General features: G+C 43.4%; 6 non-coding genes across 6 annotated transcripts; all 6 read left to right on the top strand.

Annotated features, from left to right (window-relative positions):
- Positions 1 to 4,190: 4,190 nt before the first annotated feature.
- Positions 4,191 to 4,263, top strand: TRNAA-AGC (transfer RNA alanine (anticodon AGC)). The gene has a single exon. It is a non-coding gene; the product is annotated as a tRNA-Ala (tRNA).
- A 1,419-nt stretch (positions 4,264 to 5,682) lies between these two features.
- Positions 5,683 to 5,755, top strand: TRNAK-CUU (transfer RNA lysine (anticodon CUU)). The gene has a single exon. It is a non-coding gene; the product is annotated as a tRNA-Lys (tRNA).
- Positions 5,756 to 8,408: 2,653 nt separating this feature from the next.
- TRNAA-AGC (transfer RNA alanine (anticodon AGC)) lies at positions 8,409 to 8,481 on the top strand. Its single transcript has one exon. It is a non-coding gene; the product is annotated as a tRNA-Ala (tRNA).
- Positions 8,482 to 9,445: 964 nt separating this feature from the next.
- Positions 9,446 to 9,518, top strand: TRNAA-AGC (transfer RNA alanine (anticodon AGC)). Its single transcript has one exon. It is a non-coding gene; the product is annotated as a tRNA-Ala (tRNA).
- Positions 9,519 to 9,872: 354 nt separating this feature from the next.
- On the top strand, positions 9,873 to 9,945 carry TRNAK-CUU (transfer RNA lysine (anticodon CUU)). The gene has a single exon. It is a non-coding gene; the product is annotated as a tRNA-Lys (tRNA).
- Positions 9,946 to 11,548: 1,603 nt separating this feature from the next.
- Positions 11,549 to 11,621, top strand: TRNAA-AGC (transfer RNA alanine (anticodon AGC)). Its single transcript has one exon. It is a non-coding gene; the product is annotated as a tRNA-Ala (tRNA).
- Positions 11,622 to 13,310: the final 1,689 nt, after the last annotated feature.

Raw genomic sequence — 13,310 nt, 5'->3', positions numbered from 1 at the left:
CTGGGACAACCTGTCTAAACCTATCGGTCGTCTTACGTCTACTCTGCGACCCTCTAGGCGTTGCCACCCACGCAGCGCTTTCTGTACTGTAAAAGACGCTGTTGGGTCCAGGATGCCATGGGCCCTGGCAACAAAAGAAATGGCGGCACGATGCCTTTGGGCCGTAGCCACCGATTTCCCAGCCCTACGTAAGGACATCAGAAAAAGTACAACCCACTCTTCCTGACCCCAAAGTCCCCCTCTCTCTGCCCCCAAAAAGGCTAAATAGGCCTGGAACGCCCCTTCATATGCCTTCCTTGTCCTGGGTGCTAGACTCTCTCCCACGAGGTGACGAAGTTCGGGGCACCGAGAGACCAGAGAGCTTCGGGGAAGGGTGCCGGCTCCGGGTCCGCTGAAGGAAGGAAACCCGAGAAAGCCTGCATGTGAAAACGAGACAGTGCATCAGCAGCCTGATTCATCACCCCTGGGACATGTTTTGCTCTGAATACCACGTTCAGTTGCATACACAGTAGGACAATTTCTTTGAGCAGCCTCAAAATCAATTTACAATGGGCTGCCTGACTATTGATGCATTCTACCACGGTCATATTGTCGGACCCGAACACGACAGAATGATCTCTGAACCCTTCTGGCCAGGTTCTCAGGGCCACCAGAATGGGAAATAGTTCAAGGAAAGCAATATTACTCGTTAGCCCCTTCTCGTGCCACCATAGGGGCCACCTTTGAGCAGACCACTTTGTGCCGAAGATGGCGCCAAAGCCTATGCTTCCTGCTGAATCTGTCCATAGCCCAAGCTCTTCTGAGGACACGGCTGGCTTGTTCCAGACGACTCGGCCATTGAAGTCCGCCAAAAATGCTAACCAAATCCGCATGTCCTGGCGGACCTCAGCCGATAACCTCGTGCGATGATGACCCTCCTTTAGGCCAACCATCGCTTGGGCAATTGAGCGGGAAAAAGGGCGAGCCATTGGGATCACCCTCAAGGCAAAGTTCAACTTTCCCACTAATTGTTGCAACTGATGCAGTGTAACCTTAGATGCATTCAAACATACTTGGAGGGCTGCCCAGAATTTTAACACTTTGCTAGCTGGTAAACGGAAACACCCCTCCCTTGAGTCCAACTCGATCCCCAAAAACTCGAGGCAAGTCGTGGGACCCATAGTTTTACCCGGTGCCAATGGCACGCCAAAATGACCCATCAACACACAGAATTCAGCTAAGGCCTGAGCACATTCGGGATTTCCGGCGGGACCAAGGAACAAAAAGTCGTCAAGGTAGTGCATTACATTTCGGAAACCCGTTTTCTTCGTGAACACCCATTGCAGGAAAGTACTGAATTGCTCAAAATAAGCACATGATATAGAGCATCCCATTGGCATACACCTATCCATGTAAAATGACCCCTGGAACCCGAATCCCAAAAGACGCTGATCGTCTGGGTGTACCGGGAGCAACCGGAACGCTGACTCGATATCTGATTTCGCCATCAACGTCCCGGGCCCCAGGCGATTCAAGATGGCTACTGCCTCATCAAACGATGCGTATCGCACCGAACAAACTTCTGGATCAATTGCGTCGTTCACCGAAAGGCCGTGTGGAGCAGACAAATTATGGATCAAACGAAACTCACCTGGGTCCTTCTTGGGGACCACCCCTAACGGAGAACAAACAAAATCCGGTACCGGGAGTACACTAAACGGGCCAGCGACCCGTCCCCGGCTAACCTCTTTCTGAATTTTTTCTTGCACCACAGATGTATGTTGTAAAACAGAAAGTTGATTTTTGCTAATCCCTACACCCTGAAAGTCCCCTACCGGGATGCGGAAACCATGTGAAAAACCGTTCCGCAGCACCCCAGCAGAAGTACGATCCGGGTATTCACTGAGCCAGGGAATCATTGCAAGGTATCAATCGGGGTTGGTAAAGGCGCCCCTCGGACTAGTTTAGACCTGTTTGGCGCCTCCCTTACCCCCATTCTCACCCGTTCTGGCTCTGCACGATGACTCAGGATGGGACGACCCACACGTACTACACTCATGTTTGAATTTACACGATCCCGGAGGTCTGGTACATTTCCCTTTGTTGAAATTAAAGCAGAAACCCTTCCTCCCTGTATTGCCTGCGGGCCTCGACTGATCGTCGGTGCTCGTACTTGGTCGAAAGGGCGTCCCCACATTTTGGCGGGAGTAATCTACAACATTGCTCCCAACCAATGGCATCTTTAACATTCCTGATTCTTTCATTTTATCCCATGTTACAGAATCGTAACAATCCCAAGTCAAACCCTTGTTATGTTCCTTTTCTTTCCTGAACAGATTGTCATAACAAAACCAATGGTTACCTTGATACGCTGTCGAGTAACCCATAATTCGTGATTGATAAATGGGAAATTCAGAAAGCAACTCGGGCCTACGTTCCCCCAAAATCGATGTAAAAATACCCCACGCATTGCCCCAGTTGTCAATATTCTCATTTACCTTAAAGGCGGCCATTTTTGCGCGCCAAACACTCGGATGCATTAGGTCCTTCTGACTTTTAACATGCTCCACCTCATAATGATCAACAAGCAAGGAGAAAATATTCACGTACTCCCCAGCCCAGATCTTTTCTTTCATAGCTAAAGGCACATGTTGTCCCAATCTCTCTCTACGAGAGGGTGCTGACTCGTCCCTTGCAATCGGCAATGGCCGCTTACCTGCACCGGACGCAGCTTCGGCCGCTTGCGGCTTGTCTATTCCCGCCAACGGCGCAGTCACTTTAGCTGCATCTCTCTTCTCACGAAGCCCTTTTATCAACGCCTGTGCCTCGGCAGCCGTGGCGCCATCACTACTATCCCCCAACCAAGCTGCTAGCTGTGCTGCCAGCTCGGGGGGCATGTCTTCTTTGGATGTCGGGGTGACGACAACGGGGATTGGATTCCCCTCCATTGGTACTGGGGTCGGCGCCTCGAGCGGTACAGAGGGGACCGGGACGTCTCCACCGGCTGGAACCCTTCTCGGCCTCTTAGGTCTCCCTCCAGCCGGCGCAGGGCCCGAACCCTCCTCCCCGTCCCGATTCGCCAACCGTTTCTTTATGTCGGACACCTCTTTGCAAAGGGCCCGCACCATCTGGTCGGTCGTCATTCTCTTTGCGACTTTCTTTGGCATTTCTCCGACGAAGTATCTAGAAGACAAAGAAAAAGATCAAAAACGCTCAAAATTGGCTCTTCGTTCTGTCCCGAGCTCACGGGTAGCGAGGAGGTGCAGCTTCGGAGCACAAGAACAAGAGGACGTCTTCTGGTCTTGCGTCTCTTTTTATCCGTCTTCAGGGCGGGCGAGAACCCGCCCCTGCCTGCCCCTAGGGCGGGGCTGGCTACGTCGGTGTCTAGGCCAGCCCACTCTAGGGCGGGAAAAGGCGCGCCCCGGCTACGCCGCTTCGGGCATACCAGCCGAGACGCGCCTCCCGCCCAAAAATGGCTTCCCGGGGGGATCGAGGCACTCCGCCATACGTTCGGGGGGACCGAGTGGTCGCCCCTTTCCATTTTTTCACAAAAAGGGATTGGTCTGCATACTGTCTTAAGGAGGGAGCCCGGCTAGCTCAGTCGGAAGAGCATGAGACTCTTAATCTCAGGGTCGTGGGTTCGAGCCCCACGTTGGGCAAAAACGAGTAATTTTTGCCTGAATATTGCATTGACTCTCATAATATGGAGATTAATCTTGCATTAGACCTGCAATAACTCCCAAAAATTGTCCAGGAATGGATTTCCTTCATAAAAAATGATTAGTCTGCATACCATCTTGAAGTGGGAGCCCGGCTAACTCAGTCGGTAGAGCATGAGACTCTTAATCTCAGGGTCGTGGGTTCGAGCCCCACGTTGGGCGAAAATGAGTAATTTTTGCTGGACTCTCATAATCTGGTGATTATTCTTGCATTAGACATGCAATAACTATCAAAAATGGTATCTCCCTTGGTTTCTCATTGGTGGGAAATTTAACTTCAAGATTAGGTAGAGTATGAGTCTAGATGAACACACCACAATATCACTCATAATCGAGTAGTAAACAGGCCAACCTGAACTGTAAAACATCCCATAAGTGGAGGTAAGGCATAAGTTAGGAGTGAACTGAACACTGTTATGGGCAATTGGACTTCAAATAAAGTGTGGAAGGCAGTGAGGTTACTTTTTTCATGTTATGCAGATTAAACACACAGGGGAATTAGCTCAAATGGTAGAGCGCTCGCTTAGCATGCGAGAGGTAGCGGGATCGATGCCCGCATTCTCCATTATAAAATTTGCATACATTTTATTTTTAACTTGTCATTGCCCATGGTCATTGCAGAGTAAGAACAGAAAAATCACAGATGGCTTTCAAATATGGTCTCATTATAACAACTAAAGTGGTTTAATCAAAAGGGTTCAGGTATTCTTTAGCATGTGAGAGGAATTTGAATTCTTATGCAATCTCAAAATGAAGTTCTCACAACTTCCATATTTTTATTTTCTCTTATTTTTTTGACACTCTGTCCTCTGAAGGATGTATAAATCTGGCTTTCCTTGCAAAACAAGAGTAGAGGAATATCCAGGATTTGATTTTTTTTCACAAAAAGGGATTGGTCTGCATACTGTCTTAAGGAGGGAGCCCGGCTAGCTCAGTCGGTAGAGCATGAGACTCTTAATCTCAGGGTCGTGGGTTCGAGCTCCACGTTGGGCGAAAACGAGTAATTTTTGCCTGAATATTGCATTGACTCTCATAATATGGAGATTAATCTTGCATTAGACCTGCAATAACTCCCAAAAATTGTCCAGGAATGGATTTCCTTCATAAAAAATGATTAGTCTGCATACCATCTTGAAGTGGGAGCCCGGCTAGCTCAGTCGGTAGAGCATGAGACTCTTAATCTCAGGGTCGTGGGTTCGAGCCCCACGTTGGGCGAAAATGAGTAATTTTTGCTGGATTATTGCATTGACTCTCATAATCTGGTGAATATTCTTGCATTAGACATGCAATAACTATCAGAAATGGTATCTCCCTTGGTTTCTCATTGGTGGGAAATTTAACTTCAAGATTAGCTAGGGTATGAGTCTAGATGAACACAGCGCAATATCACTCATATTCGAGTAGTAAACAGGCCAACCTGAACTGTAAAACATCCCATAAGTGGAGGTAAGGCATAAGTTAGGAGTGAACTGAACACTGTTATGGGCAATTGGACTTCAAATAAAGTGTGGAAGGCAGTGAGGTTACTTTTTTCATGTTATGCAGATTAAACACACAGGGGAATTAGCTCAAATGGTAGAGCGCTCGCTTAGCATGCGAGAGGTAGCGGGATCGATGCCCGCGTTCTCCATTATAAAATTTGCATACATTTTATTTTTAACTTGTCATTGCCCATGGTCATTGCAGAGTAAGAACAGAAAAATCACAGATGGCTTTCAAATATGGTCTCATTATAACAACTAAAGTGGTTTAATCAAAAGGGTTCAGGTATTCTTTAGCATGTGAGAGGAATTTGAATTCTTATGCAATCTCAAAATGAAGTTCTCACAACTTCCGTTTTCATTTTCTCTTATTTTTTTTTGACACTCTGTCCTCTGAAGGATGTATAAATCAGGCTTTCCTTGCAAAACAAGAGTAGAGGAATATCCAGGATTTGATTTTCTTCACAAAAAGGGATTGGTCTGCATACTGTCTTAAGGAGGGAGCCCGGCTAGCTCAGTCGGTAGAGCATGAGACTCTTAATCTCAGGGTCGTGGGTTCGAGCCCCACGTTGGGCAAAAACGAGTAATTTTTGCCTGAATATTGCATTGACTCTCATAATATGGAGATTAATCTTGCATTAGACCTGCAATAACTCCCAAAAATTGTCCAGGAATGGATTCCTTCATAAAAAATGATTAGTCTGCATACCATCTTGAAGTGGGAGCCCGGCTAGCTCAGTCGGTAGAGCATGAGACTCTTAATCTCAGGGTCGTGGGTTTGAGCCCCACGTTGGGCGAAAATGAGTAATTTTTGCTGGACTCTCATAATCTGGTGATTATTCTTGCATTAGACATGCAATAACTATCAAAAATGGTATCTCCCTTGGTTTCTCATTGGTGGGAAATTTAACTTCAAGATTAGGTAGGGTATGAGTCTAGATGAACACACCACAATATCACTCATATTCGAGTAGTAAACAGGCCAACCTGAACTGTAAAACATCCCATAAGTGGAGGTAAGGCATAAGTTAGGAGTGAACTGAACACTGTTATGGGCAATTGGACTTCAAATAAAGTGTGGAAGGCAGTGAGGTTACTTTTTTCATGTTATGCAGATTAAACACAAAGGGGAATTAGCTCAAATGGTTGAGCGCTCGCTTAGCATGCGAGAGGTAGCGGGATCGATGCCCGCATTCTCCATTATAAAATTTGCATACATTTTATTTTTAACTTGTCATTGCCCATGGTCATTGCAGAGTAAGAACAGAAAAATCACAGATGGCTTTCAAATATGGTCTCATTATAACAACTAAAGTGGTTTAATCAAAAGGGTTCAGGTATTCTTTAGCATGTGAGAGGAATTTGAATTCTTATGCAATCTCAAAATGAAGTTCTCACAACTTCCATTTTCATTTTCTCTTATTTTTTTTTACACTCTGTCCTCTGAAGGATGTATAAATCTGGCTTTCCTTGCAAAACAAGAGTAGAGGAATATCCAGGATTTGATTTTTTTCACAAAAAGGGATTGGTCTGCATACTGTCTTAAGGAGGGAGCCCGGCTAGCTCAGTCGGTAGAGCATGAGACTCTTAATCTCAGGGTCGTGGGTTCGAGCTCCACGTTGGGCGAAAACGAGTAATTTTTGCCTGAATATTGCATTGACTCTCATAATATGGAGATTAATCTTGCATTAGACCTGCAATAACTCCCAAAAATTGTCCAGGAATGGATTTCCTTCATAAAAAATGATTAGTCTGCATACCATCTTGAAGTGGGAGCCCGGCTAGCTCAGTCGGTAGAGCATGAGACTCTTAATCTCAGGGTCGTGGGTTTGAGCCCCACGTTGGGCGAAAATGAGTAATTTTTGCTGGACTCTCATAATCTGGTGATTATTCTTGCATTAGACATGCAATAACTATCAAAAATGGTATCTCCCTTGGTTTCTCATTGGTGGGAAATTTAACTTCAAGATTAGGTAGGGTATGAGTCTAGATGAACACACCACAATATCACTCATATTCGAGTAGTAAACAGGCCAACCTGAACTGTAAAACATCCCATAAGTGGAGGTAAGGCATAAGTTAGGAGTGAACTGAACACTGTTATGGGCAATTGGACTGCAAATAAAGTGTGGAAGGCAGTGAGGTTACTTTTTTCATGTTATGCAGATTAAACACACAGGGGAATTAGCTCAAATGGTAGAGTGCTCGCTTAGCATGCGAGAGGTAGCGGGATCGATGCCCGCATTCTCCATTATAAAATTTGCATACATTTTATTTTTAACTTGTCATTGCCCATGGTCATTGCAGAGTAAGAACAGAAAAATCACAGATGGCTTTCAAATATGGTCTCAATATAACAACTAAAGTGGTTTAATCAAAAGGGTTCAGGTATTCTTTAGCATGTGAGAGGAATTTGAATTCTTATGCAATCTCAAAATGAAGTTCTCACAACTTCCATTTTCATTTTCTCTTATTTTTTTTGACACTCTGTCCTCTGAAGGATTTATAAATCTGGCTTTCCTTGCAAAACAAGAGTAGAGGAATATCCAGGATTAGATTTTTTTCACAAAAAGGGATTGGTCTGCATACTGTCTTAAGGAGGGAGCCCGGCTAGCTCAGTCGGTAGAGCATGAGACTCTTAATCTCAGGGTCGTGGGTTCGAGCCCCACGTTGGGCGAAAACGAGTAATTTTTGCCTGAATATTGCATTGACTCTCATAATATGGAGATTAATCTTGCATTAGACCTGCAATAACTCCCAAAAATTGTCCAGGAATGGATTTCCTTCATAAAAAATGATTAGTCTGCATACCATCTTGAAGTGGGAGCCCGGCTAGCTCAGTCGGTAGAGCATGAGACTCTTAATCTCAGGGTCGTGGGTTCGAGCCCCACGTTGGGCGAAAATGAGTAATTTTTGCTGGACTCTCATAATCTGGTGATTATTCTTGCATTAGACATGCAATAACTATCAAAAATGGTATCTCCCTTGGTTTCTCATTGGTGGGAAATTTAACTTCAAGATTAGGTAGAGTATGAGTCTAGATGAACACACCACAATATCACTCATAATCGAGTAGTAAACAGGCCAACCTGAACTGTAAAACATCCCATAAGTGGAGGTAAGGCATAAGTTAGGAGTGAACTGAACACTGTTATGGGCAATTGGACTTCAAATAAAGTGTGGAAGGCAGTGAGGTTACTTTTTTCATGTTATGCAGATTAAACACACAGGGGAATTAGCTCAAATGGTAGAGCGCTCGCTTAGCATGCGAGAGGTAGCGGGATCGATGCCCGCATTCTCCATTATAAAATTTGCATACATTTTATTTTTAACTTGTCATTGCCCATGGTCATTGCAGAGTAAGAACAGAAAAATCACAGATGGCTTTCAAATATGGTCTCATTATAACAACTAAAGTGGTTTAATCAAAAGGGTTCAGGTATTCTTTAGCATGTGAGAGGAATTTGAATTCTTATGCAATCTCAAAATGAAGTTCTCACAACTTCCATATTTTTATTTTCTCTTATTTTTTTGACACTCTGTCCTCTGAAGGATGTATAAATCTGGCTTTCCTTGCAAAACAAGAGTAGAGGAATATCCAGGATTTGATTTTTTTTCACAAAAAGGGATTGGTCTGCATACTGTCTTAAGGAGGGAGCCCGGCTAGCTCAGTCGGTAGAGCATGAGACTCTTAATCTCAGGGTCGTGGGTTCGAGCTCCACGTTGGGCGAAAACGAGTAATTTTTGCCTGAATATTGCATTGACTCTCATAATATGGAGATTAATCTTGCATTAGACCTGCAATAACTCCCAAAAATTGTCCAGGAATGGATTTCCTTCATAAAAAATGATTAGTCTGCATACCATCTTGAAGTGGGAGCCCGGCTAGCTCAGTCGGTAGAGCATGAGACTCTTAATCTCAGGGTCGTGGGTTCGAGCCCCACGTTGGGCGAAAATGAGTAATTTTTGCTGGATTATTGCATTGACTCTCATAATCTGGTGAATATTCTTGCATTAGACATGTGGTTTCTCATTGGTGGGAAATTTAACTTCAAGATTAGCTAGGGTATGAGTCTAGATGAACACAGCGCAATATCACTCATATTCGAGTAGTAAACAGGCCAACCTGAACTGTAAAACATCCCATAAGTGGAGGTAAGGCATAAGTTAGGAGTGAACTGAACACTGTTATGGGCAATTGGACTTCAAATAAAGTGTGGAAGGCAGTGAGGTTACTTTTTTCATGTTATGCAGATTAAACACACAGGGGAATTAGCTCAAATGGTAGAGCGCTCGCTTAGCATGCGAGAGGTAGCGGGATCGATGCCCGCATTCTCCATTATAAAATTTGCATACATTTTATTTTTAACTTGTCATTGCCCATGGTCATTGCAGAGTAAGAACAGAAAAATCACAGATGGCTTTCAAATATGGTCTCATTATAACAACTAAAGTGGTTTAATCAAAAGGGTTCAGGTATTCTTTAGCATGTGAGAGGAATTTGAATTCTTATGCAATCTCAAAATGAAGTTCTCACAACTTCCGTTTTCATTTTCTCTTATTTTTTTTTGACACTCTGTCCTCTGAAGGATGTATAAATCAGGCTTTCCTTGCAAAACAAGAGTAGAGGAATATCCAGGATTTGATTTTCTTCACAAAAAGGGATTGGTCTGCATACTGTCTTAAGGAGGGAGCCCGGCTAGCTCAGTCGGTAGAGCATGAGACTCTTAATCTCAGGGTCGTGGGTTCGAGCCCCACGTTGGGCAAAAACGAGTAATTTTTGCCTGAATATTGCATTGACTCTCATAATATGGAGATTAATCTTGCATTAGACCTGCAATAACTCCCAAAAATTGTCCAGGAATGGATTTCCTTCATAAAAAATGATTAGTCTGCATACCATCTTGAAGTGGGAGCCCGGCTAGCTCAGTCGGTAGAGCATGAGACTCTTAATCTCAGGGTCGTGGGTTTGAGCCCCACGTTGGGCGAAAATGAGTAATTTTTGCTGGACTCTCATAATCTGGTGATTATTCTTGCATTAGACATGCAATAACTATCAAAAATGGTATCTCCCTTGGTTTCTCATTGGTGGGAAATTTAACTTCAAGATTAGGTAGGGTATGAGTCTAGATGAACACACCACAATATCACTCATATTCGAGTAGTAAACAGGCCAACCTGAACTGTAAAACATCCCATAAGTGGAGGTAAGGCATAAGTTAGGAGTGAACTGAACACTGTTATGGGCAATTGGACTTCAAATAAAGTGTGGAAGGCAGTGAGGTTACTTTTTTCATGTTATGCAGATTAAACACAAAGGGGAATTAGCTCAAATGGTTGAGCGCTCGCTTAGCATGCGAGAGGTAGCGGGATCGATGCCCGCATTCTCCATTATAAAATTTGCATACATTTTATTTTTAACTTGTCATTGCCCATGGTCATTGCAGAGTAAGAACAGAAAAATCACAGATGGCTTTCAAATATGGTCTCAATATAACAACTAAAGTGGTTTAATCAAAAGGGTTCAGGTATTCTTTAGCATGTGAGAGGAATTTGAATTCTTATGCAATCTCAAAATGAAGTTCTCACAACTTCCATTTTCATTTTCTCTTATTTTTTTTGACACTCTGTCCTCTGAAGGATTTATAAATCTGGCTTTCCTTGCAAAACAAGAGTAGAGGAATATCCAGGATTAGATTTTTTTCACAAAAAGGGATTGGTCTGCATACTGTCTTAAGGAGGGAGCCCGGCTAGCTCAGTCGGTAGAGCATGAGACTCTTAATCTCAGGGTCGTGGGTTCGAGCCCCACGTTGGGCGAAAACGAGTAATTTTTGCCTGAATATTGCATTGACTCTCATAATATGGAGATTAATCTTGCATTAGACCTGCAATAACTCCCAAAAATTGTCCAGGAATGGATTTCCTTCATAAAAAATGATTAGTCTGCATACCATCTTGAAGTGGGAGCCCGGCTAGCTCAGTCGGTAGAGCATGAGACTCTTAATCTCAGGGTCGTGGGTTCGAGCCCCACGTTGGGCGAAAATGAGTAATTTTTGCTGGACTCTCATAATCTGGTGATTATTCTTGCATTAGACATGCAATAACTATCAAAAATGGTATCTCCCTTGGTTTCTCATTGGTGGGAAATTTAACTTCAAGATTAGGTAGAGTATGAGTCTAGATGAACACACCACAATATCACTCATAATCGAGTAGTAAACAGGCCAACCTGAACTGTAAAACATCCCATAAGTGGAGGTAAGGCATAAGTTAGGAGTGAACTGAACACTGTTATGGGCAATTGGACTTCAAATAAAGTGTGGAAGGCAGTGAGGTTACTTTTTTCATGTTATGCAGATTAAACACACAGGGGAATTAGCTCAAATGGTAGAGCGCTCGCTTAGCATGCGAGAGGTAGCGGGATCGATGCCCGCATTCTCCATTATAAAATTTGCATACATTTTATTTTTAACTTGTCATTGCCAAGGTCATTGCAGAGTAAGAACAGAAAAATCACAGATTGCTTTCAAATATGGTCTCATTATAACAACTAAAGTGGTTTAATCAAAAGGGTTCAGGTATTCTTTAGCATGTGAGAGGAATTTGAATTCTTATGCAATCTCAAAATGAAGTTCTCACAACTTCCATTTTCATTTTCTCTTATTTTTTTTTACACTCTGTCCTCTGAAGGATGTATAAATCTGGCTTTCCTTGCAAAACAAGAGTAGAGGAATATCCAGGATTTGATTTTTTTCACAAAAAGGGATTGGTCTGCATACTGTCTTAAGGAGGGAGCCCGGCTAGCTCAGTCGGTAGAGCATGAGACTCTTAATCTCAGGGTTGTGGGTTCGAGCTCCACGTTGGGCGAAAACGAGTAATTTTTGCCTGAATATTGCATTGACTCTCATAATATGGAGATTAATCTTGCATTAGACCTGCAATAACTCCCAAAAATTGTCCAGGAATGGATTTCCTTCATAAAAAATGATTAGTCTGCATACCATCTTGAAGTGGGAGCCCGGCTAGCTCAGTCGGTAGAGCATGAGACTCTTAATCTCAGGGTCGTGGGTTTGAGCCCCACGTTGGGCGAAAATGAGTAATTTTTGCTGGACTCTCATAATCTGGTGATTATTCTTGCATTAGACATGCAATAACTATCAAAAATGGTATCTCCCTTGGTTTCTCATTGGTGGGAAATTTAACTTCAAGATTAGGTAGGGTATGAGTCTAGATGAACACACCACAATATCACTCATATTCGAGTAGTAAACAGGCCAACCTGAACTGTAAAACATCCCATAAGTGGAGGTAAGGCATAAGTTAGGAGTGAACTGAACACTGTTATGGGCAATTGGACTGCAAATAAAGTGTGGAAGGCAGTCAGGTTACTTTTTTCATGTTATGCAGATTAAACACACAGGGGAATTAGCTCAAATGGTAGAGTGCTCGCTTAGCATGCGAGAGGTAGCGGGATCGATGCCCGCATTCTCCATTATAAAATTTGCATACATTTTATTTTTAACTTGTCATTGCCCATGGTCATTGCAGAGTAAGAACAGAAAAATCACAGATGGCTTTCAAATATGGTCTCAATATAACAACTAAAGTGGTTTAATCAAAAGGGTTCAGGTATTCTTTAGCATGTGAGAGGAATTTGAATTCTTATGCAATCTCAAAATGAAGTTCTCACAACTTCCATTTTCATTTTCTCTTATTTTTTTTGACACTCTGTCCTCTGAAGGATTTATAAATCTGGCTTTCCTTGCAAAACAAGAGTAGAGGAATATCCAGGATTTGATTTTTTTCACAAAAAGGGATTGGTCTGCATACTGTCTTAAGGAGGGAGCCCGGCTAGCTCAGTCGGTAGAGCATGAGACTCTTAATCTCAGGGTCGTGGGTTCGAGCCCCACGTTGGGCGAAAACGAGTAATTTTTGCCTGAATATTGCATTGACTCTCATAATATGGAGATTAATCTTGCATTAGACCTGCAATAACTCCCAAAAATTGTCCAGGAATGGATTTCCTTCATAAAAAATGATTAGTCTGCATACCATCTTGAAGTGGGAGCCCGGCTAGCTCAGTCGGTAGAGCATGAGACTCTTAATCTCAGGGTCGTGGGTTTGAGCCCCA

Source organism: Lissotriton vulgaris, chromosome 1_1, assembly GCF_964263255.1.
Source record: "Lissotriton vulgaris chromosome 1_1, aLisVul1.2, whole genome shotgun sequence".
Taxonomy (NCBI): Eukaryota; Metazoa; Chordata; class Amphibia; order Caudata; family Salamandridae; genus Lissotriton; species Lissotriton vulgaris.
This window is presented reverse-complemented; position numbering and strand designations above follow the sequence as displayed.